Genomic DNA, 19,043 nt, shown 5'->3' on the forward strand with positions numbered 1-19,043 from the left:
GCTAAGATTTGTCTCTGGGGTCACGATGACCTCTCACTGTGCCGAAGAGGGGCATTGTAACTTCCCTGCCAAAATCACCAGGTGCTCCTCTATCCTGTAACTTTGCCAAATAATGTACTTTTTACTCCATACATTTCCCCTGCCACACACAAGTACGCATTACATTAATACTTTTACTTTTGATACTTCAGTATATTTAAAATCAAATACTTTTAGACATTTACTGAAGTAGTATTTTACTGGGTCACTTTTACTTGAGTCATTTTCTATTAATGTATCTTACTTTTACTCAAGAATGACGTTTGGATACTTTTTCCACCACTTTATTTCTTTACTCCTTATTTATTTCTTAATTGCGCGAGTGGCATCGTTTTATAAATTCAGTTACAAACGGAGTTTAAGCTGCACAACAATACTTAACAGCTCCTTTTTGTGAAGGTCAGAAACCGAATCGCATATTTTGCAGTCAGCCTTTCTAGCTGTTTTTGATTATGGTGGTACTGTTTTATCAAAGTGCAGCTTCCTCTACTCTTAAATCGCAAGGTATCAAACCTGTTCACAGGGCTGGTTAACTCTGGAGACTCCTTTGGTGTCTAGAGAATTAGCTAAATCAGCCTTTGGTTTCCTTGCACCTTGCGTTTGGAATGATCTACAATGTGCTTTAAAATTTGAGGAATTGCTGTTTCTAGGGCATTTGACCTTGTTACTGAATAATGTATTTTTAATTAATTTTTTATGATTGTGTTTTGTTTTTCATGTATTGTAGTGTATAAGTAAGTTTATTTAATGTGTATATGAATGTGTAGTTTGGTGGTATACAGGGTTCCCCTGGAAAAGAGACCTGTCTCAGCACTGACTTCCTGTCAAAATAAAGAATGTGAAAGAAACTTTAATTTGGCTCCATGGTTTGTTTACTGTCACTGTTGCTTTTTGAGCTCCAGTCATCGATTATCTGCAGATAAATTATCACAACATTCTCTGAAGATGGTATTCCTCAGTGCAGGAACTATATATAGAGAGGAGAGCGCCTCATTCTGGTCCACGCTCATTTTTTCAGTGCGTAAATGTATTTTTTTGCAGGCCATCTAATAATTCGGTAAGGTAGAAATGTATTTGAACTTTTATCAGGAGTCGACTGTAAATCATCACCACCCAAAATAGTCAAACAATATCATGAATGAGTAGAATTAGGTGAAAGTGGATGAGAAATACTATTGGACAGATGGAAACACATGTATCAGACGCCGAGACAAGACCGAGACAATTATGTGGTCTCAAGACCGGACTCCACTGCTTCGTCCTAATGTAAGCTGAATGCATTGGATACAAAACAAACACTGTCATATTATAAAGGAAAACATGTCCAATGTAATTATATGCACGCATATCAAACAGGAATATACATTAAATGTATTTCTCCTTGCAGGGGATTAGACAGATGAACTGCAGCCTGCCCAAGCCTCAAAACCAGAACCGTGGGGAGAAATCAGCACTTGTCATTCTTCAGAATATTTTTACATTTACGTCATTTAGCAGACGCTCTTATCCAGAGCGACTTATAAATTGGTGCATTCACCTTATGATAGCCAGTGGGACAACCACTTTACAATTATTATTATTTTGTACTTATTTTTGAGGGTATTATTTTTATTTTTTATTTTTTAAAATTTTTTTAGAGTAGATTTTTAATTTTCGTTTGTTTTATATATATATATATTGTTTTATTTTATTTTATGTTTATATTTTATTATTATTATTATTATTATTATTATTATTTTTTTTTTTTGGGGGTAGAATGATTACTTTTATACTATCCCATGTATAATAATAATATAATATATATAATATGAACACTTATTGGTTTCCTGTATCTGTGCATGAATCATTAGAACACAGTCCATTGAACACTTATTGGTTTCCTGTATCTGTGCATGAATCATTAGAACACAGTCCATTGAACACTTATTGGTTTCCTGTATCTGTGCATGAATCATTAGAACACAGTCCATTGAACAAAATAAGTCATCCCCAAGTGAGGGACATCAAGAAGACGAACCTCATGACAGTCACGTCTGTTTGTTCCAGACCCTTACTGAACACCTCATTAAAGACAAGGCAGAGGACAAAGTCTACTTCAGGAGAAACCCTGACAAAAGAGGTACTGCTCCTCCTCTCCATGACAGACGCAGGATGGAGGCTGCTTACTTCTATCCAATCCCGTCTGACCAACGCTCTACAACCAGCGGCTCATCCGCTTCCAGTGCCAGTTTTGAATCCATCGATAGACAGGGCCGACAGGGTAAGAAGAAACGACTACCGGAGGCAGAGGAGACCGTTCACACGGTCCCTGAACCCACGGGACTGAGTGTCTTTAATTTATCAAGCAAGATATTGAGCCCTGCCCATGTCTCCTTGCTTAATAAAGGGTTATCTTTTGTGCCTACAACTCAGATTTCGATGATGAGGTAGACATGTTAGTTTTTTAGAAACATCAGTTTAAGGGAATACTTTAGCTCCCCAAATCGTGATATTTCATCTGAACATTTAGCTTGCTCACCTGCACATACTCCGACTCCTTTTAGAAGTAAGAGTTATTTTGTACCTCCAGCCAATCGCAATCACTCTATTGAGACATATTGCAGACTCGTTGAAAAAGATGGTGTTCATCTCCTGAAGAACAAACATGAGTACATATCTTTCCATAATTTACCTAAGGATAAAAACAAGCTTTGCTTGATTTACAATCAGCTACGTCAGTCCTTACCCTCCCTGCTAATAAGGGTGGGTCGGTTGTATTCATGGATAGGACAGTTTATGTAAATGATCATAGACAACTGCTTGACAACACCTTCTACAAGAAACTCAGAGGTGACCCCACTGCCCAATTTCAGAACACTATCTTTACTGTCCTAGATGGGTATTTAAGTTATTTACCGAAATTACACAAGAATGTTCCAAAACCTCCAGGGCGTCCTATTGTAGCGGGCATTGATGCAGTAACGGCCCCTTTATCGACTTTTGCTGACTTTTTTATTAGACCACTCGCATAACAGCTCCCCTCCTTTGTAAAGGACACCAGCAGTATGGTCTCTATTATTGAATCTCTTGATCCTCTCCCTGAGAATACTTTGTTAGTTACTTTTGATGTTGAGTCGTTATACACGAATGTTCCTCACGACGGCGGTATTGAAGCCATGGGACATTTTCTTCTGCAACGTGATTCTAATGAACTACCTTCCAGTGCATGTACAGTCGTGGTCAAACGTTTTGAGAATGACACAAGTATTGGTCTTCACAAAGTTCGCTGCTTCAGTGTTATGAGATATTTTTGTCAGATGTTACTATGGTATACTGAAGTATAATTACAAGCATTCCATAAGTGTCAAAGGCTTTTATTGACAATTGACAAATATTTGCATTGTTGACCCTTCTTTTTCAAGACCTCTGCAATCTGCCCTGGCATGCTGTCAATTAACTTCTGGGCCACATCCTGACTGATGGCAGCCCATTCTTGCATAATCAATGCTGGGAGTTTGTCCGAATATGTGGGTTTTTGTTTGTCCACCTGCCTCTTGAGGATCGACCACAAGTTCTCAATGGGATTAAGGTCTGGGGAGTTTCCTGGCCATGGACCCAAAATGTCGATGTTTTGTTCCCAGAGCCACTTAGTTATCACTTTTGCCTTATGGCAAGGTGCTCCATCATGCTGGAAAAGGCATTGGTCGTCACCAAACTGTTCTTGGATGGTTGGGAGCAGTTGCTCTCGGAGGATGTGTTGGTACCATTCTTTATTCATGGCTGTGTTCTTAGGCAAAATTGTGAGTGAGCCCACTCCCTTGGCTGAGAAGCAACCCCACACATGAATGGTTTCAGGATGCTTTACTGTTGGCATGACACAGGACTGATGGTAGCGCTCACGTTGTCTTCTCCGGACGCCACAAACAATCGGAAAGGGGATTCATCAGAAAAAATTACTTTACCCGAGTCCTCAGCAGTCCAATCCCTATACCTTTTGCAGAATATCAGTCTGTCCCTGGTGTTTTTCCTGGAGAGAAGTGGCTTCTTTGCTGCCCTTCCTGACACCAGACCATCCTCCAAAACTCTTCGCCTCACTGTGCGTGCAGATGCACTCACACCTGCCTGCTGCCATTCCTGAGCAAGCTCTGCACTGGTGGTGCCCCGATCACGCAGCTGAATCAACTTTAGGAGACGGTCCTGGCGCTTGCTGGACTTTCTTGGGCGCCCTGACGCCTTCTTCACAACAATTGAACCTCTCTCCTTGATGTTCTTGATGATCCGATAAATGGTTGATTTAGGTGCAATCTTACTAGCAGCAATATCCTTGCCTGTGAAGCCCTTTTTGTGCAAAGCAATGATGACGGCACGTGCTTCGTTGCAGGTTTCCATGGTTTCAAGCACCACCCTCCTTTTAAAGCTTCCAGTCTGTTATTCTGACTCAATCAGCATGACAGAGTGATCTCCAGCCTTGTCCTCGTCAACACTCACCTGTGTTAACGAGAGAATCACTGACATGATGGCAGCTGGTCCTTTTGTGGCAGGGCTAAAATACAGTGGAAATGTTTTTTGGGGATTAAGTTCATTTTCATGGCAAAGAGGGACTTTGCAATTCATCTGATCACTCTTCATGACATTCTGGAGTATATGCAAATTGCCATCATCAAAACTGAGGCAGCAGACTTTGTGAAAATTTGTATTTGTGTCATTCTCAAAACTTTTGACCACGACTGTATTAGTGGGATAGCCTCCCCAGCGAAGGATACATCGACGCGGCCTTCAAAATCAACCAAATGAAGGCACCTTAGAAGGCATGAAACATGACCATTAGAGGTGCACTTACCCAACATGACCATTAGAGGTGCACTTACCCAACATGACCATTAGAGGTGCACTTACCCAACATGACCACTAGAGATGCACTTACCCAACATGACCACTAGAGGGAAGCAAACATCAACAGAAGTGTCTGCTTTCTCCACCACACAGTGATCAAAGTAAACAACGTTTCAGGTCTTTGGATATGGAGTCTCTCCCTACTGAAGTGCAGTTGGAGTATATTAACTACAGAGTCAGACCATTTATCCCAAGACCAATGCAGTGTGATCACTGTAAATCTTTTGGTCATGTAGCAAGTGTTTGCAGAAGGGAGAATCCGAGATGTCCAAGTTGTGGAAAGGATCATATTATGTGTTATAAAAGTGATGAATATGTGACATGTTGCAATTGCACTGGGAACCATGAAGCCACGTCTTCCGAATGCCCCACAAGGGTGAAAGAGAATGAGGTGGCCTAAGTCAGGGTTGTCCAGAGCATTTCAGATGAAGCAGCTGTTAAAAGGGTTCAGGGTTTGAATGCTGCACCAGAAGAGTCCATGGTAGTGGATAGACCTCCAATGCAGGATGCAGGGGTTGCCATTCACCAGCAGGATCCTGACATTTTAAACATTAGAAGGTTTGACTTCGTGGCATTTATAGCTATGGTAATTGATGGCACTGCCAAGGTGGAGAGAAGGTTCTGGAAGATAGAAATCATAGTGATTGCGGCGGAGCGATTCCCGGGGCTGAAAGATTTCAAAGCAAAGGAGTTACATGGAATATTGGCACAAGCCGTACCACCTTCTCAGGTCCTAGAGTCTGGAAAGGGAGATATGGAGAACTAAAAGACGGAAGAAGTGGGAGTTTACAATGCAGGACACCAGGCTTTTGTCCTTGCTTCTGTCCCTGGTGATCTACCCCAGGCCCCCTTGTATCCACCCCAGGCTTCTGTCCTTGGTGGGTGCGAAGACCAGCTGAAGAGGGTGATCTCCTTCCTGCCTCCAAGACCAGAAGAGGGTGATGTCCTTCCTGCCTCCAAAACCAGAAGAGGGTTATTTCCTTCCTGCCTCCAAGACCAGAAGAGGGTGATGTCCTTCCTGCCTCCAAGACCAGAAGAGGGTGATGTCCTTCCTGCCTCCAAAACCAGAAGAGGGAGATGTCCTTCCTGCCTCCAAGACCAGAAGAGGGTGATGTCCTTCCTGCCTCCAAGACCTGTCTCAGAAAGTGCTGGGGTGAGTTTTTGCATAATAAATGAGAAGCTTAGCTTATATTTTCATCTCTCTTGATCAATCATGCCTCAGGATTCCACTGGGTAAACATTATCTAACTAAATGATGAACTTTTCTGTGATGATATCTGGGAGAAGATGAGTCCTGTCTGGTATAATTAGTGGTCAAGACTGGACCAGGAGGGTTGGGTTGGATAAACTCCTCTGTATGTGGCACAGATGTGACTATTTAGCATGTCTAACAATCAATCATCCCTATTGGCTGTGGGCTCCCCATTCTAAAGTAGAACCATCATTTTACTTGCAAATAATATTGTCCAGAAATGACCTCATTGGACAGAAACGGGCACTCCTCCCCACACTCATGAGTAAACGCATATAATGTTTCCCTGAAACAAAGGATTTCTGTATTTTCATGAAATAAGACATTGATTCATAGATTATCATACAAGCCAACATTCAAGGCAACACTTGATGTAAACAATTAGCAAATAAATGTCCAAACCTTTAAATCCCAACTAGAAGGGTAATTTTACATGAAGTAAAATTGTGTGACCTGCTTCAGTTTTTTAAAACTGTTATGGTAGTTGAAGAAGTTACAAATGTTTTACTTTAGCAAATCAGGTGCTAATGCTTGGTTAGTGTCTCTACATGCCCAAGAGGTTTTGTTTAAATCCATTAATTACTTTTAGTTTTATGGACAAAAAAAGTGATTTGAGGCCCTAAAGTAAATATACTTGCCGCCTCTCCTTTTAAAAAAAATTATTGACCTGTGTAACATTCGCTTACTGGGTCAATTGTAACATTTAACTTAAATCATAATGTCATAATAAGCAAAAGCCTAAAAGTGTTACTTTGTTCCCCAGTCTCCCCTACTCTTACTGAGGAAAGGCCTCCTCAACTGAAGAATCTACAGCTGCTGAGGTGTTAATCAGCCCAGTGCTGCTCTGACCACAGTGTTGTTAGGAAGCACATTTTCTAACACTACATACACAGCCTTGTCAACTCTTACTGTGAACTACTTCAGTTACTGGAAATAAACTCAGCAGTGGTCAGACTACAGAATACACCAACCTAAACAACACCAGTAAATGAAACATCCATTATATGGCATCTTCTGGTTTCCAGTTAGGGTGTTAGAGGCTAAATCAGAGATGGAAAGTTGATTGACATTTGATTTCTTCCTCCATTTCATTCAGTTGTAAACATCTTCCTCCATTTCATTCAGTTGTAAACATTTCCTCCATTTCATTCAGTTGTAAACATCTTCCTCCATTTCATTCAGTTGTAAACATCTTCCTCCATTTCATTCAGTTGTATTCATCTTCCTCCATTTCATTCAGTTGTAAACACCTTCCTCCATTTCATTCATTTGTAAACATCTTCCTCCATTTCATTCAGTTGTACACATCTTCCTCCATTTCATTCAGTTGTAAACATCTTCCTCCATTTCATTCAGTTGTAAACATCTTCCTCCATTTCGTTCAGTTGTAAACATCTTCCTCCATTTCATTCAGTTGTACACATCTTCCTCCATTTCATTCAGTTGTAAACATCTTCCTCCATTTCATTCAGTTGTATTCATCTTCCTCCATTTCATTCAGTTGTAAACATCTTCCTCCATTTCATTCAGTTGTAAACATCTTCCTCCATTTCATTCAGTTGTACACATCTTCCTCCATTTCATTCAGTTGTAAACATCTTCCTCCATTTCATTCAGTTGTAAACATTTCCTCCATTTCATTCAGTTGTAAACATCTTCCTCCATTTCATTCAGTTGTAAACATCTTCCTCCATTTCATTCAGTTGTAAATATCTTCCTCCATTTCATTCAGTTGTAAACATCTTCCTCCATTTCATTCAGTTGTACACATCTTCCTCCATTTCATTCAGTTGTAAACATCTTCCTCCATTTCATTCAGTTGTACTCATCTTCCTCCATTTCATTCAGTTGTAAACATCTTCCTCCATTTCATTCAGTTGTAAACATCTTCCTCCATTTTATTCAGTTGTACACATCTTCCTCCATTTCATTCAGTTGTACACATCTTCCTCCATTTCATTCAGTTGTAAACATCTTCCTCCATTTAATTCAGTTGTAAACAACTTCCTCCATTTCATTCAGTTGTATTCATCTTCCTCCATTTCATTCAGTTGTATTCATCTTCCTCCATTTCATTCAGTTGTAAACATCTTCCTCCATTTCATTCAGTTGTATTAATCTTCCTCCATTTCATTCAGTTGTACACATCTTCCTCCATTTCATTCAGTTGTAAACATCTTCCTCCATTTCATTCAGTTGTACTCATCTTCCTCCATTTCATTCAGTTGTAAACATCTTCCTCCATTTCATTCAGTTGTAAACATCTTCCTCCATTTTATTCAGTTGTACACATCTTCCTCCATTTCATTCAGTTGTACACATCTTCCTCCATTTCATTCAGTTGTAAACATCTTCCTCCATTTAATTCAGTTGTAAACAACTTCCTCCATTTCATTCAGTTGTATTCATCTTCCTCCATTTCATTCAGTTGTATTCATCTTCCTCCATTTCATTCAGTTGTAAACATCTTCCTCCATTTCATTCAGTTGTATTAATCTTCCTCCATTTCATTCAGTTGTAAACATCTTCCTCCATTTCATTCAGTTGTACACATCTTCCTCCATTTCATTCAGTTGTAAACATCTTCCTCCATTTCATTCAGTTGTAAACATCTTCCTCCATTTCATTCAGTTGTAAACATCTTCCTCCATTTCATTCAGTTGTAAACATCTTCCTCCATTTCATTCAGTTGTAAACATCTTCCTCCATTTCATTCAGTTGTAAACATCTTCCTCCATTTTATTCAGTTGTAAACATCTTCCTCCATTTCATTCAGATGTATACATACAGGTAAAAGTCAGTAAATTAGAATATTTTGAAAAACTTGATTTATTTCAGTAATTGCATTCAAAAGGTGTAACTTGTACATTATATTTATTCATTGCACACAGACTGATGCATTCAAATGTTTATTTCATTTAATTTTGATGATTTGAAGTGGCAACAAATGAAAATCCAAAATTCCGTGTGTCACAAAATTAGAATATTGTGTAAGGGTTACATTTTGAAGACACCTGGTGCCACAAACTAATCAGCTGATTAACTCAAAACACCTGCAAAGGGCTTTAAATGGTCTCTCAGTCCAGTTCTGAAGCCTACACAAACATGGGGAAGACTTCAGATTTGACAGCTGTCCAAAAGGCGACCATCGACACATTGCACAAGGAGGGAAAGACACAAAAGGTTATTGCAGAAGAGGCTGGCTGTTCTCAGAGCTCTGTGTCCAAACACATTAATAGAGAGGCAAAGGGAAGGAAAAACTGTGGTCAGAAAAAAGTGTACAAGCGATAGGGATCACCGCGCCCTAGTCAAGATTGTGAAAAAAAACCATTCAAAAATGTGGGGGAGATTCACAAGGAGTGGACAGCTGCTGGAGTCAGGGCTTCAAGATCCACCACCAAGAGACGCTTGAAAGACATGGGTTTCAACTGCCGCATACCTCGTGTCAAGCCACTGTTGACCAAGAAACAGCGCGAAAAGCGTCTCACCTGGGCTAAGGAAAAAAAGAGCTGGACTGCTGCTGAGTGGTCTAAAGTCATGTTTTCTGACGAAAGCAAATTTTGCATTTCCTTTGGAAATCGAGGTCCCAGAGTCTGGAGGAAGACAGGAGAGGCACAGGATCCACGTTGCCTGAAGTCTAGTGTAAAGTTTCCACCATCAGTGATGGTTTGGGGTGCCATGTCATCTGCTGGTGTCGGTCCACTCTGTTTCCTGAGATCCAGGGTCAACGCAGCCGTCTACCAGCAAGTTTTAGAGCACTTCATGCTTCCTGCTGCTGACCTGCTCTATGGAGATGGAGATTTCAGGTTCCAACAGGACTTGGCGCCTGCACACAGCGCAAAATCTACCCGTGCCTGGTTTACGGACCATGGTATTTCTGTTCTAAATTGGCCAGCCAACTCCCCTGACCTTAGCCCCATAGAACATCTGTGGGGTATTGTGAAAAGGAAGATGCAGAATGCCAGACCCAACAACGCAGAAGAGTTGAAGGCCACTATCAGAGCAACCTGGGCTCTCATAACACCTGAGCAGTGCCAGAAACTCATCGACTCCATGCCACGCCGCATTAATGCAGTAATTGAGGCAAAAGGAGCTCCAACCAAGTATTGAGTATTGTACATGCTCATATTTTTCATTTTCATACTTTTCAGTTGGCCAACATTTCTAAAAAATCCCTTTTTGTATTAGCCTTAAGTAATATTCTAATTTTGTGACACACGGAATTTTGGATTTTCATTTGTTGCCACTTCAAATCATCAAAATTAAATGAAATAAACATTTGAATGCATCAGTCTGTGTGCAATGAATAAATATAATGTACAAGTTACACCTTTTGAATGCAATTACTGAAATAAATCAAGTTTTTCAAAATATTCTAATTTACTGACTTTTACCTGTATATGTAATTAATGTGAGGCCTTTATGAGACATCATACTAAATATTGTTACTTGCTGGTCAAGGGAAATGCAAGTGTTACTTCTTTGAGTTGCTGAGTCAGAGGCGCTAAGCCTTGTGGGATATTAATTGAACGTGAACTCAGCAACTGTAACCCACCTCGGTGCTGCAGTGTTGTTGTAATTAATTACTTAAAAATCATACAATGTGATTTTCTGGATTTTTGTTTTAGATTCCGTCTCTCACAGTTGAAGTGTACCTATGATAAAAATTACAGACCTCTACATGCTTTGTAAGTAGGAAAACCTGCAAAATCGGCAGTGTATCAAATACTTGTTCTCCCCACTGTGTGTATATATATATATATATATAAACATATATATAAACATATATAGAATAATATAATACATATTTGTAAATAGTTTTTTCATTATTTTATGATTCTCCCACATTTGCAAATGCTAGTTATTCTCACATGTAGGGCTATAGTCAAAATGATTAATTATATCCTTCATCAGATATTTAATACAGGTCTTTATAAACCAGTTACTGATCATTAGTTACATATTTTTGCGTGGCTTCATCTAAAGTGAGGGCTATTTATACTTTATAAAAATGTTATAAATGTTTAATTTCTCACATAAAGATGAACATGCGATTGGTATACATTGCATGAGTACCTGATGCTCCTTAGGGTCTCAAAATGGCGCCTAGAACATATAATTGGTTAAACAATAAGCAGCACACAACATAGAAGCTGTTGAAGAATATATGAGTGTTTTATTCCAAAACAGTCCCACTGTGTGATGTGTAACTTCTGACCCACTCTATGCTGACATACTCTACGTTTTTCTACCAAAACCAAAAGTGTGGATGCAGTCACTTTTTAGAGCGGTCTAATCTCGTTTACCCCCAAAATGTTGTGTGATTAAAGTTCTGGGTCCATACGCATTAGAAACTGGGAGTTCTGGTTAGCAAAGTCTCCACCCTCGCCAAAGGAAACTCTCAGCCAACCCACCCCATCCATAGACCGCCGATGAGTTAAGGAAACAAATCTGAATACATTTTTTCGCTCATTACATTTAATTAGTCACTTCCTTTTAGAGGCCCAGTAAAGTTTCAAGATGTTTAATTAGTTACTACCTTTAAAGGCCCAGTAAAGTTTCTGCCAAACAAAGCCATGTGTGAAAATAGTTAAAAGACTGAAGCACTGGAAGCATTTAAAGGTCATACATGTAACATTTCTACCTGGAAATCATACATGTAACATTTCTACCTGGAAATCATACATGTAACATTTCTACCTGGAAATCATACATGTAACATTTCTACCTGGAAATCATGCATGTAACATTTCTACCTGGAAATCATACATGTAACATTTCTACCTGGAAATCATACATGTAACATTTCTACCTGGAAATCATACATGTAACATTTCTACCTAGAAATCATACATGTAACATTTCTACCTGGAAATCATACATGTAACATTTCTACCTCAATCAGTAATGAAGGAATAAAAAGGGGGGAGAGAGGAGTGGAAGAACGGGGAAGCGAGGGAGAGAGAGAGAAAGAAAGAGAGAGAGAGAAAAGAGAGGGGGAGAGAGGGAGAGAGGGATTCCCTGAAACTTCTGTAACTTCATGTTATGTGGGCAGCTTGTCTCTCCCTTTTCTGTTTCCCTTCCTCCTTGTTTTGTCCCCTCTTTGTCTGTTGTATCTGTATGTGTGTTTGTCCCCATTATGTTGGTGCGTCTGCCGGTGTGTGTCTGGAGTGGATCGGGGGGCGTGCTCAGGATCTGCCTCTCCTGTGCAGCTGCGGGTTGTTTCCAGTGATTCCTGCCTACGCAGCTGCATCCTATTCTCTCATCAACCTGCACTACTAATTCCTGGGCATGGCTCTCCACCGGCGCCTCTCTCAGCCTCTCCTTCCTCCGGAGCCGACTAGCCCACTCTGTTCCTTTTCTTCAGTTGTTTTTGGACTAAGACCAATTGAACTTTTATTAAAATAATTTTTGTTTCTTCCACTCCCTTAGTCGTGTTTTGTTTCTCTGAGTGCTGGGTTTAACCATAGCGTAACAGAACGATCTGGCCATGGACCCAACAGAGAAACAGCACGGGGCAGACAAAGACAGCTTCCAACAAGCTATCCAGGCTCAAGGAACGTTGCTAGGACAGCATGACCAATTGATTCGGCATGACCAACTGCTGAACCAGGTGACTCAGTTAACAACACAAGTCTCTAAATTGTCTGTTATCAGTTCTCCATCTCTCTCTGACCCCCAGTTTGATGCACCCCAAGTTGTTTCCTCTGACATTATGCAGGCTTCGTTCCATCGGGAACTCCCTGTCACGTCGCCTGAACCGTTCAATGGAGAATTGGACAAGTGCCGGGGATTTTTGCTTCAGTGTGACTTGATTTTTCAGCAGAGACCACTGTCGTTTTCTACTGATTCCTCTAAGGTACATTATGTTCTGGGGCTGTTAAGAGGGAGAGCTCTGGTTTGGGCTGAGGCTGTGTGCTCAAATCAAACTTTGACTGGATTGACTTTTGCTGATTTTTCTGCTAAATTGAAGACTGTTTTTGACCATCCTGGCCATGTGGGTAATTCCTCCAAGAGACTTTTTAATTTGAGGCAGGGTTCTAACAGTGTGGCTGAGTACTCTATTGAGTTCTGGACTTTGGCAGCAGACTCCAAGTGGAACAATGTGGCACTTCAAGGAGCATTTCTAAACGGTTTGAATGAAGCCATTAAGGATGAACTGGCTGCTCGTGACGAGCCACATGATTTACATTCTCTCGTTTCCCTGTCCATTAAGCTAGACAACCAGTTGCGGGAGAGGCGTCGGGAGAGAGGCGGTCGGCCACATCTAGGAGGACGAGTTCCCCAGACTTCAACCACTCGAGTCTCGCCTCCCCGGAGCCGGCAGCTTCTTGTTCCTGATCCCATCCCGAGCACAGAGGAGGAACCAATGTAAGTGGGTCGAGCTCGACTACCTCCAGCAGAACGGCAACGGCGCCTCCAGGCGGGTGAGTGCCTGTACTGTGGAGACGCCACACACATTCTGGCTACATGCCCTAAGCGACCAAAAGACAAGGCTCGCTCGTAACGGTGGGTCTACTTGCGAGCCCAGAGTTAGATCCTGAGCCCATCATTCCCCGATTACAAGTACCTGTAACCTTACGTTTCCAGAGTCATTCCCTGCCACTCTCAGCTCTCATAGACTCAGGTGCAGAAGACAACTTTATTAGCCACCAGTTCGTTACACAAGCTCGTATCCCCGTGGAGCCACTACCTACCCCCATTCGAGTCACAGCCCTTGATGGGCGCCTCCTCGCGGAGATAACTCATCAAACCACCCCCGTTTCCCTAGTGATTTCTGGAAATCATTGTGAAAGCATTCAGTTAAGAGTTATGTCTGGCTCAGCTACCCCCCTAATCCTTGGCTTCCCCTGGTTGGCTCTTCACAACCCACAAATTGATTGGACACGTCACACCATTCTCAGTTGGAGCACTAACTGCCATTCGGAGTGCCTTAGGTCAGCGGTTCCCCCCACTAAGTGTAACCCAACTCATCCCTCAGCTCCTCCCGATCTGTCATCTGTCCCCAAAGAATACCATGACTTAGCTGAGGTTTTCAGTAAGGACAAGGCTCTGTCTCTACCACCACATAGGCCTTATGATTGCCCTATTGAACTGCTTCCTGGTGCTCCCTTGCCCTCTAGTCGCTTATACAATCTGTCCCGACCGGAAAGAGAGGCAATGGAGCAGTATATTGGTGATTCTCTGGCCTCGGGCATAATCCGTCCTCGTCGTCTCCTTTGGGTGCAGGTTTCTTTTTCGTTGAAAAGAAAGACAAGTCGTTACGCCCCTGTATCGATTTCAGGGGTTTAAACAACATAACTGTTAAAAACAAGTATCCCCTTCCACTCATCAACTCAGCTTTTGAACCTCTGCATGGCGCCACAGTTTTCTCCAAGCTCGACCTCAGGAACGCTTATCACCTTGTCAGAATCCGAAGGGAGATGAGTGGAAAACCGCTTTCAACACTCCACTGGGGCATTTTGAGTATTTGGTCATGCCCTTTGGGCTCTCAAACGCCCCTGCTGTATTCCAAGCCATGGTGAACGATGTTCTTAGGGATTTTTTGAACCGTTTTGTCTTTGTATACCTGGATGATATTCTTGTTTTTTCCAAGTCACCCGAGGAGCATGAGTCACACGTCCGTCAAGTCCTTCAACGGCTCTTGGAGAATAAGCTGTACGTCAAAGCAGGAAAGTGTGAGTTCCACAAACAGTCTACATCGTTCCTTGGTTTCATCATTGAGAGCGGGCAGGTGAAGGCGGACCCCGAGAAGATCTGGGCAGTGACGGAATGGCCCACACCCACCACCCGTAAGCAACTTCAACGATTTTTGGGCTTTGCTAACTTCTACCGTAGATTCATTAAGGGTTTTAGTAAAGTGGTGGCACCCCTTACTAGACTCACATCCCCAAAAGTCCCTTTTCTGTGGTCCCCTGAGGCGGAGCAGGCGGTAGGGGTTTTGAAGGAACTGTTTTCCACCTCCCCCGTGTTGATACACCCCAATACCTCTCTGCAGTATATTGTGGAGGTGGACGCGTCTGACGCCGGTGTGGGAGCAGTCCTCTCCCAGCGCTCCCCCACTGACCAAAAGCTTCACCCCTGTGCTTTTTTCTCCAAGAAATTGTCACCCACAGAACGGAATTACGACGTTGGAAACCGGGAACTGCTGGCGGTCAAGCTAGCACTGGAAGAATGGCGGCACTGGCTGGATGGAGCTGAACTGGACAGACCACAAAAACTTCGCTTACATCCAAGCCACTAAGAGCCTCAACTCACGCCAAGCCAGATGGGCCCTGTTTTTTAGTAGGTTTAACTTTATTCTAACATACAGACCGGGGTCAAGAAATGTTAAACCAGATGCCACGGACCCGGGACCGGGTGATGGACCTCCCAACCTACTCTTTGTTCCCGAGACGGTCCGGTCTCAGGTGTTGCAGTGGATTCACACCTCCCGTTTTGCTGGTCACCCTGGGATGAGACGCACGTTGACGCTGCTTAAGAGACATTTTTGGTGGCCTTTAATGGAAACTGACGTTCGGGCTTTTGTGGCAGCCTGTTCAACCTGTGCTCGGGGCAAAGCCTCCCATCAGTCCCCTTCGGGGCTGCTGCTACCCCCTCCCAGTTCCCAGCCGTCCCTGGTCCCACATAGCCATGGATTTTGTCACCGGCCTACCCAAGTCTGAAGGTAATGATACTATACTTACCATTGTGGACAGATTCTCTAAATCTGTTCACTATATAGCATTACCAAAATTACCGTCTGCCAGTGAGACAGCGGACCTCCTAGTCCAACATGTATTCCGTCCCCATGGAATACCTGTGGACATCGTATCTGAGAGAGGCCCACAGTTTACTTCCCGTGTTTGGAAGGTTTTCTGTTCTGCTTTGGGTGCTTCCGTTAGTCTGTCCTCAGGGTTTCATCCCCAGACCAACGGTCAAACAGAAAGAGCCAATCAAGACCTCGAAGCAACCCTTCGTTGTGTGGCTGCTCAACATCCATCATCCTGGGCCAAACATCTGCCTTGGATAGAGTACGCCCACAACTCCCTCACCACCTCTGCCACTGGCCTTTCACCCTTCGAAGTAACCATGGGTTATCAACCCCCTCTGTTTCCTGCTCAGTCGAAGGAATTGGCTGTTCCTTCGGTTCAGGAGAACCTCCGCCGCTGCCAGAGAGTGTGGAGCGACGCTCGGGAAGCGTTGCTTCGGACCACCGACAGGAACAAGACGACAGCGGATAGGAGCAGGACTCCCGCACCTGTGTTTCATCCTGGTCAAGAAGTTTGGCTGTCATCAAAGAACGTACCTCTTCGTACCAAATCACGCAAGCTGTCTCCTCGGTACCCGGGTCCGTTTGTGGTGGAGTCCATCGTTAACCCCGCTGCGGTTCGTTTGAAGTTGCCTTCAGCCATGAAGATCCACCCTACTTTCCACGTCTCCCAACTGAAACCTGTGTCCTCCAGCCTTTTGTGTCCGCCGACAGATCCACCTCCACCTGTTCGCCTCATTGACGACCATCCGGCCTACACCGTCAGTAGGCTCCTGGACTCTCGGAGGCGGGGTAGGGGTCTCCAATACCTAGTCGATTGGGAAGGTTATGGACCAGAGGAGAGGTCTTGGGTCCCTAAGCGTTTGTGTTGGATCCTCAGCTGATCACGGACTTCCATCACGACAACCCTGACAGGCCTGGTGGGTCGCCAGGTGGCGACCATTGAGGGGGGGGTACTGTTATGTGGGCAGCTTGTCTCTCCCTTTTCTGTTTCCCTTCCTCCTTGTTTGGTCCCCTCTTTGTCTGTTGTATCTGTATGTGTGTTTGTCCCCATTATGTTGGTGCGTCTGCCGGTGTGTGTCTGGAGTGGATCGGGGGGCGTGCTCGGGATCTGCCTCTCCTGTGCAGCTGCGGGTTGTTTCCAGTGATTCCTGCCTACGCAGCTGCATCCTATTCTCTCATCAACCTGCACTACTAATTCCTGGGCATGGCTCTCCACCGGCGCCAGATCGTTGTTCTTACTAGAGCGGTAACTTGGCTCACCAGTAGAGTTAAATTGTCTTTGTCTTCAGCCTGGCTCTTTACTCTCCTTAACCTGTCGTTTGTTTTGTCTTCAGTTCAGACATACCTCCCAACCTGCCTGCCTGCCTGCCTTCCTGCCTGCCTGCCTGCCTGCCTGCCTGCCTGCCTGCCTCAGCCTCTCCTTCCTCCGGAGCCGACTAGCCCACTCTGTTCCTTTTCTTCAGTTGTTTTTGGACTAAGACAAATTGAACTTTTATTAAAATAATTTTTGTTTCTTCCACTCCCTTAGTCGTGTTTTGTTTCTCTGAGTGCTGGGTTTAACCATAGCGTAACACTTCAGGCCTATTCCATGGACACTGCTGTAACTTCAGGCCTATTCCATGGAAACTTCTGTAACTTCAGGCCTATTCCATGGAAACTTCTGTAACTTCAGGCCTATTCCATGGAAACTTCTGTAACTTCAGGCCTATTCCATGGAAACTTCTGTAACTTCAGGCCTATTCCATGGAAACTTCTGTAACTTCAGGCCTATTCCATGGACACTGCTGTAACTTCAGGCCTATTCCATGAAACTGCTGTAACTTCAGGCCTATTCCATGGAAACTTCTGTAACTTCAGGCCTATTCCATGTGAACAACATTTCTCACCGTTTCAACACTGTGAAGGAGAAGCCTGTTTTTGTTTCTCCATAAGAGAATCCTCAAAAGTCAATAGACCATTTAGCTTATTTTATTAAAGTTTATTCATCAAATTCACAAGATCAACCTTAACCTGTTTGTTTGGATGCAGAATGAGTGAAATGTTGTTTTAATTGTCAACTGACTGCTTAAGTAAGTAAGTCTTGTCCAAGCCAGAACGGCCCAAAGTTCAAGAACCTATCTCTTGTTTCTGTAGCGTGAGGCAGCTGGATGTACAAGTACTGGACAGGAAGCTAATCTGTTAGAGGGCCTTAAACCCAATCCATCTCCTTCAAGCAGACGCATCAGGTCCCATTTTATAGAGTCTTTGGTATGACTCAAACAGGGATCAAACCCCCAACACCTTATCAGGGTGGACACTACCCACAAGGCCACTAGTTGGCAACTGACTGCTTGCAAGTCAGATAATTATGCCAAACAAACAAGTACAGGTTGATCTGGTAACTTGTATAAATAAAACGAAAAGGAAGCTGACTGCTTGTAGCAGACTACTGTAGGCCAGGTGCTCTGTTTCCTTAGACACACCTTCTTCCAGATCTCATGATAGAATAGTTCATCATTCAGTAAGATACTGTTCACCCAGTGGCCTGTTTACCACCTGAGGCATCCTTAGATCATGAGAAAGGAAGAAGAACTCAGGGTACAGAGAGCGTTCACTCCTTCTGCATTAAACTACCAGATCAAGGTTCATCTGGGGCATTTTATAATCAGTTGGCCAGGCAACTGTCAGGAGAAGGAAGGGTGGGAACATTCAAAATGATTTGTCCTCCTAAGATTTTGTTTATGAAATAAAGTTCAAACAAAGTCAATGTGTTAAAAGGTTGACTTTGGGCAAAAATGCAAAAGAACAGCTTTAAACTGTATAACTGATCAATGCACCATCATACCCGGTCATTTAATGGATCAATTAGATATTTGGCTTCAGAAGTTCAATTCCTGACTGATCTCTACCGCTTCCGTCCAAAAACAAATCCCCAAATCACCCCATTTCTTTAAAACACTTATCAAGGAAAAGTCAAGACATGACATTCTCAATGGCAGAGTTAGGGCCCATGAAAATGTTGAATTAACATGAAGTAAATTAAAATGTCTGTGGTGGTTCTTGTTTAAAGGCCTGTTGCAGTTCCATGTAAGCATACAGAGGAGTTTATGCAAATCCACCCTATCTGTCTTGACATCTGAAGGAGGA

Source organism: Coregonus clupeaformis, chromosome 39 (genome assembly GCF_020615455.1).
Source record: "Coregonus clupeaformis isolate EN_2021a chromosome 39, ASM2061545v1, whole genome shotgun sequence".
Taxonomy (NCBI): Eukaryota; Metazoa; Chordata; class Actinopteri; order Salmoniformes; family Salmonidae; genus Coregonus; species Coregonus clupeaformis.